Source organism: Meriones unguiculatus, chromosome 2, assembly GCF_030254825.1.
Source record: "Meriones unguiculatus strain TT.TT164.6M chromosome 2, Bangor_MerUng_6.1, whole genome shotgun sequence".
In the NCBI taxonomy this organism is placed as follows: Eukaryota; Metazoa; Chordata; class Mammalia; order Rodentia; family Muridae; genus Meriones; species Meriones unguiculatus.
The window spans coordinates 94,526,298-94,540,387 of record NC_083350.1 but is presented as its reverse complement, the minus strand read 5'-3'; the positions used below and the strand labels follow the sequence as shown (position 1 = coordinate 94,540,387).

Sequence of the window (14,090 nt, the reverse complement as noted above, 5' to 3'; positions counted from 1 at the left end):
ATCTCATTCTCTCTCTTTCATTTTCTCTCTTTCTCATTCTCATGTGTGTGTGAATGTGTGTGGGTATTTGTGTGAATGTGTGTGTTCTCTTTCCAAGTACAAAAATGGAAGGTGTACAGACTGAGAACACCTGTGCTCAGGGGATCTTTTTATCTGTTTCTTGGGAGCACAGCCTGTGTCATTGCCACCTCAGGCTGCAGTGATCCTGGGGTGGAGGAGGGGGAAGGAGGAGGGAGCAGGGCGCAGTGTGTTGAGAATAAGTTAACAGGTAGAAGACATAAATCCCATTGTGAGGGGCTGTCAGCAAACTGAGAAGGTAGAATGTATGGTTTAAAAAGGGAAGTAGGGACCGGGTGGACGTCTGGGTTGGTAGAGTGCTTGTCACATGAGCTTGAGGACCTGAGTTCAGACGCTTAGCACCCATGTAAAAAGCCTCATGCTGTGTATAATTCATGTGCTGGGAAAGCAGAGACAGACTGGACTGATCTGGGCTCGCTGGCCCGTCATTTGGATCTAACTGCTGAGCTCTAGTTCAATGAGAGCCCCTGCCTCAAAAAATAAGGTAGAACCACCACACCTTTAGCTCCAGCACTGGGAGGCAGGGGCAGGCGGAGGCAGGGTTTCTGTGAGTCCAAGGCTAGCCTGGTCTGTGGTGAGTTCCAGACCCATCAGACCCATCAGAGCTACTTTGTAAGACCCTGTCTGAAAATAACAACAACAAATAATAGTAATGGTGATGATGGTGATGCAGGAAGCAAGAGTGATTGAGGAAGATGCTTGATTCTGACCCCAGGCCTCCAAACCTACTCTAGCACGCACGCGTGCATACGCATACACACACACACACACACACACACACACACACACACACGAGAGAGAGAGAGAGAGAGAGAGAGAGAGAGAGAGAATGCATAGAGAGGATAGCATGCTGAATACTGAATGAGGGATACAGGCAGTACAAGTTGTGAGAGTTAGACAAGGGCTGAGAACTGGAACTCTGCTGTGAAGTCTTCACCTAGCTATCTCTCTCTGGCGACCCTGCTTTACCTTGCCTGAAGATTCCACCCTTCACCTTAAAAAAAAAAAACCTGAAAGGTGATGGCCCTAGACTAATAGATGACTGGTTTCTGTTAGCTCTATAATTATTAAGATTTCTGATCTTATTTGTTACCAAATAATAGGTTTGATCCTGGACTTCAAAGTTAGAGTTTGGCTCTTGGTTCGTGGCTTGCTGTTACCCTTGTGATCATGGCTAAGCCTCGTATGCCTCAGTTTCCTCATCAGTAAATGTGTATAGTAATAGTAGTTATGTCATGATTTTAGTGTGAGTTTAAAGTAGTTAATATTTATAGAAGCCACAAATACTCCTGGCACACAGAAAATGCCATGGAAGTGTTTGTTAAAAACAACCAAAAAACAACTACGTACTTTTTCTGCTTTCCTATCAGGACGAAAGTCTTGGACTTAATTCCAATATCTGACCATTGAGTGAAGTACATGTATGTGCTTATGTTTGATCATGCGTACGTGTGTGTGTGTGTGTGTGTGTGTGAGGCCAGAGGCGGGATCAGGTGTCTTCCTCCTTCGCCTCCACCTTATTTCTTGACACTGGGTCTCTCACTCACTGATGCTAATCGCCGGCCTGGCTGGCTGATGAGCTCCAGGGATTTGTCCCTCTCTATCTTCCCAGTGCTAGAGTTCCAAACCTTCTGAGCCAGGCTCTTCAGTGGGTGTCGGGTGTCCTCAGGCTTGGACAGCAAGCACTGTACAGACTGAGCCACCTCCCCAGGCCCTTCAATATTGGGTTTTATCCAAGTAAAACCAATCAGCATTAATTCCAAATATAGTGAATCCCAAGTACAATTGTCCCTAAGGGATCAGCAGCCACCCTGGGCGCTTGCCTCGAATGGTTTATTGTCTGGGACAGCTTCAGGTTTTGACCACTTCCGGTCCCGCTCTGGTTCTTTGTGAAAGCTGTGCTACTTCTCTGGATGTCGTGATCTAGGGATGATCTAGTAGTGATGGGTAGGTGGATTCTCAGGGAGTTGTTGCCGACCTTTGACCTGTAATAACTTTCATCCTTAGTATCTCCTATCCGTCAATTCTAGAGATGTCACTATTTCCTAGCTCTCCACTTAGTTGGGGCTTGCCCTTTTACTCATCCCTGTTGTAAATAAGTCTGTTACGAGGGCGTTCTCCTGTAAAGCAGTGTTCATCGTGTATGTACTTAGAAAGTACAGGTTCCTTGACAGCCTTTTTAAATACCGTATCTGAGTAATCCCAAGTCTTTTGGACAAATAGATTCTGGTTTTGTCTTGGCAAACATGAACTCTTAAAAATGTGTTATCACTGTGTGTGATGTGTATGGGTGCATGTGGGTATAAAGTCAGAGGACAACTTAGAATCGGTGCTCTCCTTCTGACTTGCTGCAGGCTGTAAAGATCAGAGCTCAGGTTGCCAGGACTGCACGGCTAGCGCTTTAAGCTGCCTGCCCAACTTGCTTCTCTAAATATCAGCTCTTTACTTGTTCTTCCTCTTCCGCTGCCCAGCCTCCTTTCTTCTTCAAGACGAGAGTTTCACTCTATAACCTCAGTTGGCCCTTTCCTGGCCCCCCCCCCCCCAGACAGGGTTTCTCTCGTGTGTGCTGTATGTTCCTGCCTGTGAAGGAAGCAAGCAAGGTCAGATCCCCTGAGGCTGGAGCTGCAGGCAGTTTCGAGCTTCCTGCTGTGGGTGCTGAGAACTGAGCTCTGCTCCCTGAAAAAGCAGCGAGTGTTCTCACTGCTGAGCCACCCTCCCGCTCCCCTTGACTGATGATTTCCATGAACTCTAGGCCTTTAAATGTTTTTTACTGTGTGATAAAGGATATGATTCTACAGTTTCCTAAAGTATTACTGATAGATTCTTTGTGGGTTGTATGTAAATGCTTTGTAGCAGTCTCTTTTTTTATCACAAATTCAAATGCTATTCAGTTGTGTAAATTTGGTAAAAGTAACTTTTATTTATTTAGTAAAATGTTGTTTTTTACTAGTATAATTTTCACAGTCTTGAGCATTCATGTTTTTGGCTTGTTTCTGTTCTGTGGTGTGTGTGTTGGTGTGTGGTATATGTGTGTGTGCATATATGCATATGCACAGGAGCTTTTGTGTGGAGGACAGAGGCTGATGCCAAGTGCCTTTCTCAATTGTTTTCCTCCTTCTTTCTTTCTTTCTTTCTTTCGTTTTTTTTTTTTGTTTGTTTGTTTGGTTGGTTTTTTTTTGAGACAGAGTTTCTCTGTGTAGCCCTGGCTGTCCTGGATTCCCTTCGTAGAAACCGGGCTGGCCTCACTCAGAGCCTGCCTCTACCTCCGGAGTGCTGGGATTAAAGGTGTGTATGCCACCACGCCTGGCTTCCCTCTCATTTCCTGAGACAGGTCTCACTGAACCTGGGCTGTACTGATCAGCTCTAACGTCTGGCCAGTGAACTCCAGGAGAGCCTGTCTCTGCCTCGACAGCACTGGGATCGAGACTTGCACTGCCGTGCTGAGTTTACTGTGTGGGCTGTGGAGATCTGAACTTGGGTTCTTTTATTTATTTATTTATTTATTATTTATGTAGCATTCTGCCTGCACACCCGATCTTACTATAGATGGTTGTGAGCCACCATATGGCTGCTGGGAATTGAATTGAGGATCTTTGGAAGAACAGCAAGTGTTCTTAACCTCTGAGCCATTTCTCCAGCCCCCGGAACTCAGGTTCTTACGCTTGCAGAGCAATTACATTACTGATTGAGCCATTTCTGAAGACGCTGTTTTGTGTTTCTATGTAGCCCATATTGGCCTGGAAGGCACTATGAAGTTCAAACTGACCTTGAACTTACAATAATCTTCTTGTTCACCCTTCCTAGTCCTGGGTTAACAGGCATGCATCACCATAGTTAGAAAAGCATATGATTTTTTAATGGATGTGTTGGTTGAAGATTTTTGGCCAAAATATTAAAAATGAATATTTGAATGTTTTAAAGATGTGTTTTTCCCTCCTGGAATATCATATAGTGTTTGGGAAACACTAAGTATCCTAGTGCTTTTAAAAACACAGTCATTAGCTGGCTATGGTGGCGCACGCCTGTAATTCTGTCACTCTGGGAGGCAGGGGCAGGTGGATCACTGTGAATTTGAGGCCAGCCTGATCTGCAAAGCAAGTCCAGGACAGCCAAGGCTGTACAGAGAAACCCTGTCTGGAAAAAAACAAAGCAAAAACCCAACAACAACAACAAAAAAACATTCTCATTATAAACCCATTTCATGGTTGGGTCCACTGAGTCCCCAAACATGTAAAAATGTCATTTACAAAGCCATATAGGTAATTAAATACAATAGAATAAAATCAACATACTTCAAATGCTCTATCAAAGATCATTACTGTCAATAGGGAGAATCTCTTGAGTTACATAAAAATGAGCTGGAGAGCGGGTGGGCAGAAGGGCTCTACAAGTGAAGGCCCTTGCCACTTATCCTGACCATGTGAGTTCATCCATGGGACCCACCTGGTGGAAGGAGAGAAGCCAGTCCACGGAGCTGTCTTCTGACCCACACACATGCATCCTGACACTGTGAATAAGGATGTATGGTGAGCCTTTTCTACCGGACTTGAGAGTTCTTAGAGAAGGCTGGCGCAGAGGAAGGCACAAAGCTGGGTGAGACTCTTTTCTGTTGGTTGTGATCTTGCTTGTCATTCATTCTCCCCGTTTCTCAACTTCTTCCAGGAAAAGACGTTACTTAAATCTATGTGTGTCCCTTGTTTTTTGCTTCAACTTGACCAAACAGGTAAGGGTCTGTTTGTTTTTATAAACCGTGATGCTAATTGTGTGTTTTATGTCCTCTGTTCTGCCTGGCTTGTGGGCTTGTTTGTTTGTTTTGGTAGGGTTTTACTGTTGGCTGAGGCCTTCCTGGCTGATGACTTACTCCTCTTTGTGACTGTTAAGGTGCTCCCACAGGAGAATCATATTACCCCCAGCCTCTACCTAGTGTAGCCATGGTGTAACTTGGTCTTTCCTGTTCTTGAAGTTACTCTGCCTGATAATCCAGAACCTAGTTCCTGCTGCAGTATTTGCTGCCTTCATGGTGTGACTTAACTGATTTTACAAATCTTGTTTCCCTCTTAGAAATAATTCTGAAAAATATTTGACTCAAACACAAACTAAGATGGATTCAGGTGTCCTGTCAGGGTCTTATGAAAATCAGTCAAGCTCAAGCTCCACAGAAGAAGCCATGAGAAACTGTTGTGTGATTCTACACTCTTACAGCAAGAACGGTTGGTGGAGGAAAATAGAAAGTTGCCTCTAGAACCATGGTGCTATGGCTTTGTTGATGGGTCAGGATAGTCCAAGGACTCCAGCCAAAAGTAGGAATTCAGCCAAATGCCCAGTACTCAGAAAGTACCAGCCTTTGTGCCTAGTAGTTCAAAGGGAAGTGGAGGCCTGGGCATGTGGAGGGAGTAAAGCAACAGTGTTCGTCTTCCTCCACCTATCCCTCTGGTGTGAGCACAGGCTGCTGTGGGAACAAAGAAGGCTCGGTAGAGTATGGTTCTCAGAGCCCTGGGGGTGTCCGTGGCCTCTGGTGACCCTCAGACTCAGACCCACCCTCAGGACATGTTACCTGTCATTTTTACTGCTTTGGCTTTGATTGTGCAAAAGCAACGGTGGCAAAGCGAGGAGAGGATACCGCCTGCATGGTGAGTTTGATGTTCTCCACTGGAAGAGGGGAAGAAGACGTCCTCATGAAATGATCAGAGTTACCTTTTCAGGTGGAGAGCTGGCTCCGTGGCTAAGAGCACTGGCTGCTCTTCCAGAGGACTCGGGTTACGTTCTGAGCACCCACGCTCAATCATTGACACGATCCTCTCTGTGCCAGAGGCTTGTGCATGTTCTCCGACTAAGTCCTGGAAATGCCATCAGTGGCGTGGGTGGTGGTATCACCTGCTTATGATGAGGAAATGAAATGTAGAACATTACTGTGCATGGTGGCTAGCTCTCCCGGGAGCATGCTGGTAGCTTCCTCTGACTGCTATAGTATCCCACCTACCTTAGCGTTGGCGCACCCCCCCTGCCTTAGGCATGATGCTCGTGCTATTGGGGCTGTGTTAGGTGTTCCTGGAAGTCATGGTGGCGTTTGAAACTGGAGGTTGGGCAGTAGGCCTCCATGCCAGGTACATCTCAGCCATGCCTGTGGATGAGATGCCCCTCAAATGGCTTGCTGATACAGGAAGCGTTGGCTCTGCCTGGTGGAGTATTCCAGTGTCTTTAGCCTGAAGAGCAGGCAGACTGTCAATATCAGTGAACGTGAACTTAATATTGTTGCACATTGGCTGCCTCTTACGGCTGTTAAGTGTGGAAAGCAGATTTATGTTTTGAGAGTACTTGAGTGACAGACTGCCCAAAGCATCTGCCCAGACACTACCCGTCACTAGCTTGAGGGCTCCTGTGTAGCTCACCCTTAGCTCCTGCTTTGATGTTTTCCCCTTTTCATCTCAGGGCCTCTCATTCTCACCTAATCCCCACAACAGACTATGTGGTTGTTGGACTGAATTCTGTTTTACAGCGGGGGAAGCAGATGCGGGTGGCTGAGGAACCTGTTCTCTCTTGCGGGCATCAGGCCCAGACCTGTCTGCTCTCAGGGCTGCCTCTGCAGGGATTGCTCTCCGTAAGCAAATGAAGCTCCCCCCAGGCACAGGCACCCCAACAGAGCTCTGACCTCACCACGCAGTTGTTTGTCCCTTCAGCAGATGTGTTTTGGGCATCTGCTCAAGTGCCCGAGCTGGCAATAGAGGAGAGGTGAACGAGGCATACCTCATTCTTAAAGTCATCCAGCTTGTCAGTATCTGTCTCCCTGGTAGTCTTTGTGTAGTCTGCTGTCTGTAACAACGTATCATGGCTTCTCCACTGGGAGTGAATCAAAGAGGAGGGGGTAGGGAGGCAGCCGGGGGCTTTATCGTGCAGAAGTGAGGATTTCTGGAAGTTGGGTTTAGCTATGAATTTTTACTTCTTTTGTGCACCATAGTACATGTGCTCAGAGGACAACTTTTCCGAGAACTGTCCCCCTTCCCTGGTGAAGTGGTGTCTCTCTTGTTTCTGCACTTGTGAAGCCTGCTCCAGACCAGCCTGTGAGCTTTCAGCAGCCTGTCCTGTCTCTGCCACACCCCTCTGTAGGAGTGGAGGGATAGCAGCTGTGTGGCACCACAACTGGCTTTTTTGTGGGCTTTAAGGGTTAAATTCAGGTCAGGCTGATGAAGCAAGTGTTTTACCCAAGCCATCTCTTCAGTTCTCGGTGTAATTTATTTTTTTAAAATGAAACTTAAGATAGTCTGTAATATCCGTTTAAATTATCTAATATTTATACCAATAGAGACACGGGAGGTGTGAACTAAGGTGAGCTCAGTGAGGTAACTTTATTTTTTGAACTGTAACACAAAATATCTGTTTACAAGACTGATTCTGTAACTACACCGAAAGCTCTTTAGAAATCTCTGTGTGATTCTACCGAGCAAGTCTCCGTTTCTCTTCCTAGAATTCTTCTGTGCTGTCCTGCCAGCCCAGAGAGAACATCCCTGTCTCTTCCTCAGCGGTCCTCCTGTGGGCTCTTGCAGGCCAAGGCAGAGCTCTCACAGCTCTAACTGCTACAGAGGTCTCTAGCTCCCCCTTGTACTCTTGGCAGCTGCACCATGTTACTGTCTTGGTGGGTGACTCCAGCTAAGTCAGTAGTGTTCTTTAAAGTGGGGTAGCTCCAGGCCGTGCAGCTGGCTTTGCCTCAGGGTCATAGAGCGAAGACCACAGGACTGCTCCCGAGCAACGTGCCCTAAAATAGGAACGTTCCATTCTCTAGCAGACTTGTACATGGAGGCTTTCAGAGGCACACCCAAGCTGCTTCTCTTCAGGTCACACCTAACTGCATCTGACATCTATTTAAGCTTTTATGTTTTGCTAACAATTAGGTTTTCTGTGTATAATAGTCAAATATCCTGCAACACAGTCATTGAATATTGAGGTTTTATTTGTACAAATATTTATTAAAGTAGAGATGGGCTTGGGAGATGCTCAATAGGTCAGGGATGAAAAGTTGGTCATGACCGGCATCTAGCTGTCATTCCAGTGCTGTGGGGAGGTGGGGGAGGACAAAGGGCTGCTGGGTTTGCTGGCTAGCAGACTATCTCCAGGTTTACTGAGAGGGGTGAGGTGGAGGATGCCCTCCTCGGGTCTCTGGAACATACACTCCTGTCAGAGAACAGTTCTGTGGGTTCAGTTTTCTCCTTTTGCCTTTACAGCAGTTCTTAAGATAGAACTTGGTCATCAGGTTCATATAGCAAGTGCCTTTACCAGTGAGCCATCTTGCCAGCCCCTTTTATTTTTTGGTAATTTTTGTTTTATTATCATTTGCATGTGTGTGGGTGTTTTGCCTGTCTGGATGTCTGCCTCACCTGCATGCCCACGGCAGTCAAAGGTTGCCTTCAGCTGGAGTAGCAGTTGTGAGCTAACGTGTTAGTTCTGGGACTCAAACCCCTGACTCCCAGAAGAGTAACCTGTGCTCTTAACCACAGAGGCATCTCTCCAGCACCCCGTGCCCCTTTTCTAAATGAAAACTTTATTTACGTGTATGTATGCGTGTGCCTGCTTATCTGGATGCCATGTGCAGGGCACGCACGTGCCGCACTATGGGGTATGAAGAGGGTGTCAGGTCTCCTAGAGCTGGAGTTACGGTGAAGCAGGTGCGAGCCACCCGACATGGTGCTTAGGACTAAAGTTGGGTCCTCTGGAGGAGCCACAGGTGTTCTTGGCCACTGAGGCAAGGCTCTAGCCCAGGATTTTGGTTTTGAGACAAGTGCTCACTGTTCAAACCCAGACCCACATGGAACTCTCAATTCTCTTGCCTCAGCTTCCCAAGTGCTGAGATTACAGGTGTGAGCCGACATGCCGTTTCGCATCCTTTTCTTTTTCACATGACAATAACAGGAAGGAAGTATTTTTATTTTATGTAGATTCTTGCTGCATCGAGGATTATTTTCTTGGAACAGACTACTAGGATCAGTTTCTAAATCTAAGTCTGAGCGTTTCTGAAGTTTTGGAGCCATTGAGCCCAACAGTACATAATAACCCTACAAGGTTAATGGCCTCCTGGTTCTTAGTGAGCAGGAAGAAATAAAGATAGGCTTTTAAGTGTTACTGTGCACCAACTTGAGAAGTGAAAAGCTGTGCTTCTGGGGTTTTGGTGAAGAACAGTGTTTCCCGTGTCATAACACCTGGCTGGAATGGTGTTCTGTTGTATTTCATTACCTCTTGTTACTCACAGAATAGTAGTAATAGAGGGAAGCCTCAAACAGTGATGGCCACAAGCCTGCTGTAAATTCTGTAAGCACTGAGCTAATCATAGTTCTGTGAGCAGAGGTTGCTGTTGCTGATAAGGAAAGGCTCCAGGAGTTAAATAAGTCACTGGAGGAGTTGAATAAGTAACCCGAGTCCTCTGGAAGAGCAGCCAGTGCTCTTAGCCACGGAGCCAGCTCTCCACCTGAAAAGGTAACTCTGATCATTTCATGAGGACGTCTTCTTCCCCTCTTCCAGTGGAGAACATCAAACTCAGGCTATGGGTTGAGGCCGTTCGACCGATGAGTCCTCAACAGCGATCCCACAGGAGTATCTCCTTCCCCTCTGCGCATTCATCGGACCTTGTGGACCACCACGTTTGTGCACTCACCACAGCCTAGATATTTCCCAAACAGATTACTGAGGGGGGTTCATTCAGATGACCCAATATTTTCACTGTTGTCCCAGCTTCCCCCTGAGATAGATCAAGTTCTTGAAAGTGAAATCACCCCTCTAGAACCACAGGAGACCCCTGACGTTTGTCATGTCTTCTCCCTCTTTGGAAAAGATACAACCTTTATAAATTAACTACTAATATCCTCAACCTATAGATTTAATTTCTAGACAAATATTTACTGACTGATTACTGTGTGTGCACACGACATTGAAAGTGCTGGGTGTAGAGAGGTGAGAGCAGTAATTGTAGTCCCTTAATCACTTGCAGCTATTTACACTTCAGTCAGTCAAGCTGAAACCAAATAAACAGATCCACATTCATGCCCTGGCTTTTAAGAGCTCAGTAGTCACACATGCATTGAGGTGGGAGAGTGAGTACAGATAAACATCTCTGTCACAGAGAGAGTTGCACTATACCAGAGGAGGCTGCCATTGATCATTGATCATAAAGTAGAATTGCAACTATGTGAGTATCAGGCAGAATGACTGTCCAGTGATGGAGCACGTTTCATAGGACTGGGCTTCTTTGATGGCATCCTCAAGGGAGACAGGTTTGAACTGGGTTTGTGGAGCACCTGGGAGTCAGCAAAGCCCTGTGGTGAGAGGAGGCACTGTAATTAAAGGGATGATGGAAGGCTGATGACTGGGGTGAAGGGGAGGTCTGTGTGAGATGAGGAGGTGGAAGGACCACAGAGGATCCTGTGGAAGGAGATAAAGGAGCTGGGAAGTGGAAGAGTTTGTCTCTGGTTAGACAGAGCCTGGGTTTTACTTCAGAGTCCCACTGAATAATATGTACATGTTCAAAGAAGTCGGTTCTGCAGTCACCTTGTCCTTTTCTCCTGCAGACCAGCCACATCACCAGGTCTGGAGTATTCCCTCAGTATGTCAGTATGACAGCATGCTATAATCACCTCCTTCTTGGAGGAACAAAACCACAGAGGAGCCCAACACTGTTGGCCCATCACACATCTGTCTCCAGGCCCCATTCCCCACTCCCTGCTTTTCCCTGTTTTAGAATGAAAGAGATGGCTCTACTGACCACCTGCAGCTCCTGTTCTGTTCCTTATCGTTTTCAATCTCACAGGATTCCTCAGCAGCACTGGATCCAGTAGATCACCCTCCTTAAACTAGGGCACTTCCCATCCTTCAAGCTCCTTCCCTTTGGCCGGTTCCTTTTTCTCTCTGTGATTTGGTCTTCAGGGCTCTGTTTCTGGGCCATCATCATTTCCCTAGATATATGAACTCCCTGGGAGATTTCATCTTGCACCACAGCATGAGAATTAAGTTTATGTGTCAACCTGGCCTAGTGATGGTCACCCGCTTGTTTAGCTAAATACTAGATATTGCTATGAAGGTGTTTTAAAGTATAATTAATGTTGAAATCAGTGGACTCAGAGTCAAGTAGATTATCTTGTAAAGCATGTCTGGGCGCTGTCCCACTCACGCTCTCAAGAGAAAAGCCAGAGGCCCACCGAAGAGGAGGCAGCCTGCTTGCAGAGTGCCAGCTGGCTCCCCAGCCTATGGGCTGTAGATTTGTTGGCCTTCTAAATCACTGAGCCAGTTCTTTATTGCACTTTGAGACAGGGTCTCCTGTAGTCTTGGCTGGCCTCAAACTCCCAAGATAAGGATAATCCCAATCTCCTGACCCTCTGGACTTCACTTCCCAAACATTAGGACAACAGGCAAGTGCCCAGTTGGCTGATTTTCTTTTTAACTTCATTTCCCCCTTATACACTGATTGTTTTTTTTTTTTTCTAGAAAATCCCAATATATGTAGTATTTTTAATATTATTGTTTACTTGTTTTTGAGACAGGCTAGTCTGGGCTTGCTTGGAACTCACTTTTTAGACCAGGCTGGGCCTCATAGACATCTGTTTCCACTTCATTAGCGGTGGGATTGAAGGCATATGTCACCAAGTCCAGTTAGTACATATAGTAGGTGATGTAATTTGTACTGGACTCTCCTAATTTCTCTACAAGTTTTACTTTTAGCTCTGATCTCCAGATCTATATATTCAGTTGTCTACTGGAAATCTCCATTTAGAAAAAAAAAATTGAACTCTCAAGTCAGACTATAGATTTATACCAAACTATAACTTTTCTTCTTTCTTTCTTTTTTTTTTTTTGTTGTTGTTTTGGTTTTGGTTTTTTTTGAGACAGGGTTTCTCTGTGTAGCCTTGGCTATCCAGGGCTCACTTTGTAGACCAGGCTGGCCTAAAACTCACAGACATCCACATGCATCTGCCTCTGCCTCTCAGAGTGCTAGGATTACAGGCATGCACCACCGTGCCCAACTGCACACTGTCAGTTTTTGTCCTTGACGGTCCCTGTCCTAGAGTGCCACCACTTACCCAATGTACCCAACCGCCAAGGCCCAGCCTTCCTGTGACAGCTCTCATTCCACTGGTTTGCAAACCTGTTTACCTTCAGATGCAGCTTACGCCCACTAGTCCAAGCCTTTATGGCTTCCACCTTCAAACACCAAAGCAGCTTCCTCCTGGGTTTTGTGCCTCCTTTCTGTCCTTTCTTCCTGGCTCCCTGGCTGGACAAGTGCAGCCGGCTCCCAGCTTGGCTTCTTTGTTTCTTGTCTCCTCTCTTTAGAAAGGTTTTCCAGAGCTTGTTCCCGTGGGCTGGGCCCTCATTTCTCTGTAGTCTCACCCCACAGGCATATTCTTATAGTTTACTGCCTTCCTACTCCCTTCTATGGCGAGAGCTCTTTCAATACTCACCTCACCCCATTTCCTCGTGAAAGGAAGCGATGAGGGCTTCTTCTATGAAATAAGGAATGTATAGTATGTTTGTGTGATGAAATGATCAGGTACAGAACAAGAAATTGATTGATGATAAATAAAGAAATGAAAAAAGTTGTTGAATAGAAAAGGCAAGAATTGGTGAGAGCTGCACACAGGGCAGGAAGGACCTTGCTTTGATTCTACCTGGAGCCATGGGAAAGAATTCAGTAGCTTTCTGACTGTGAGGAAATACCGGGAAGTTCTGTCTGGTCAGTCCTATTTTCTTGGAGGAGAAAGTAGGTTATGAGCAGAGGGAGTGCTGTTAGAAATTGGAGAAAAGAAGAAAATGGAAGCATCGTTGTGGCAGGGAAAATATGACAGGGAGAAAGGATTGTTGGGCAGGGCTGAGGATGGATTTGAGGTTTGTGGCCTTGACCTTTAAGTGGAAATCACTTTACCCCCATGTGTTTCTCCAACAATGTTTTGCTGCCTAAGCAGGGTACAGAGCATGTGGAGAGCCAGCAATAACAAAGTTTGTCTCAGGTGGTGGTGTGGGGAGGCAGAGGGCAGAGGCAGGGGGATTGCTTGAGTTCAGGACAGCCAGGGCTGTCTTGTCTTGACAAAACCAACCAACCAAAAAAAAAAAAAAAAAAAAAAAGAAAAAAAGAAAGAAAAAAGACAAAAAACAACCAAGAAACAAAACAAAAAAACACAAAAACCCAAAACGTGGCGGTGGGGGGTGGTGGGATAGGCTGTACTATTGAGAAGCCTGGATTTGATCTCAGGGGTCTAGAGAAGCTGAACAGTGATTACTGTAGCTCAGCGTGTTCTGTAGGTGGACGTTTTACAAGCGGAGCACTGTTAATGTAGTGGGACCTATGGCACGGTCTTAGCGGAGATGACAGTTCAGACACAGAAAGGGATTTTCCAAATATCTACTCTGGAACACATTCTCAGGAAACAAGAAACCAAACAAAGGCTTGCTTTTCAAAAGTTTTGATAGATTTAGAAAATATGTCATTATTAGTAGGTACTTGGGGCTACAGAGGGAATGAGGAGGTGACTCTTCCACCGTTGATGGCCTATGGACTATACAGGCTTTCAGGGAAGAAAGTTCAGAGCATGAGCCCGGTCAAAACGATGTGAGGTGTTTGGTGATAACAGGAGACGTGGCAGCGGTGAGCCTCCTTCAGCCAGTAACTAAAGAAGGCCCGGCCAGAGCTGTGTCTCCCCACAAAGGGGAAGCTCTCTAGTTGCCTGCATTATAATTTGCCTATCTTAAGAGCAATGGGAAGTTGAAATGGCTTATGTCGTGTCGTCTTTTCTAATATGCTGTTAGAAAAATCCCCACTGTGATTCCTCTGTTCAGTCCATGGAAGGCGTTTCCAGGGCCAAGCTATTAGGGTCCTATAATCATGGCCTTCGTTAGGTATATCGTGTGACTTCAGCAACTTAAAAGCCTCTCCCTACTCCGGCATGCTCATGAAATAAGTTGCACTGCCTATATTTTTAAGAGTGAGGGGCTCTCAGGGAGGCAGAGGCAGATGGATCTCTGGGAGTTAGAGGCCAGCATGG

General features: G+C 46.1%; 1 protein-coding gene across 2 annotated transcripts in view; it reads left to right on the top strand.

Annotated features, from left to right (window-relative positions):
* Txnrd1 (thioredoxin reductase 1) overlaps positions 1–14,090 on the top strand; it is a 78,309-nt gene that overhangs the window by 24,136 nt on the left and 40,083 nt on the right. Inside the window, exon 3 of one of the 2 annotated variants that reach the window (XM_060377839.1) lies at positions 4,741–4,801. The exons of the other annotated variant lie outside the window; for it this stretch is intronic. The gene's annotated coding sequence lies outside the window, so the exon portion shown is untranslated. The remainder of the gene's footprint in view (positions 1–4,740; positions 4,802–14,090) is intronic. 2 annotated transcript variants of the gene reach the window in all.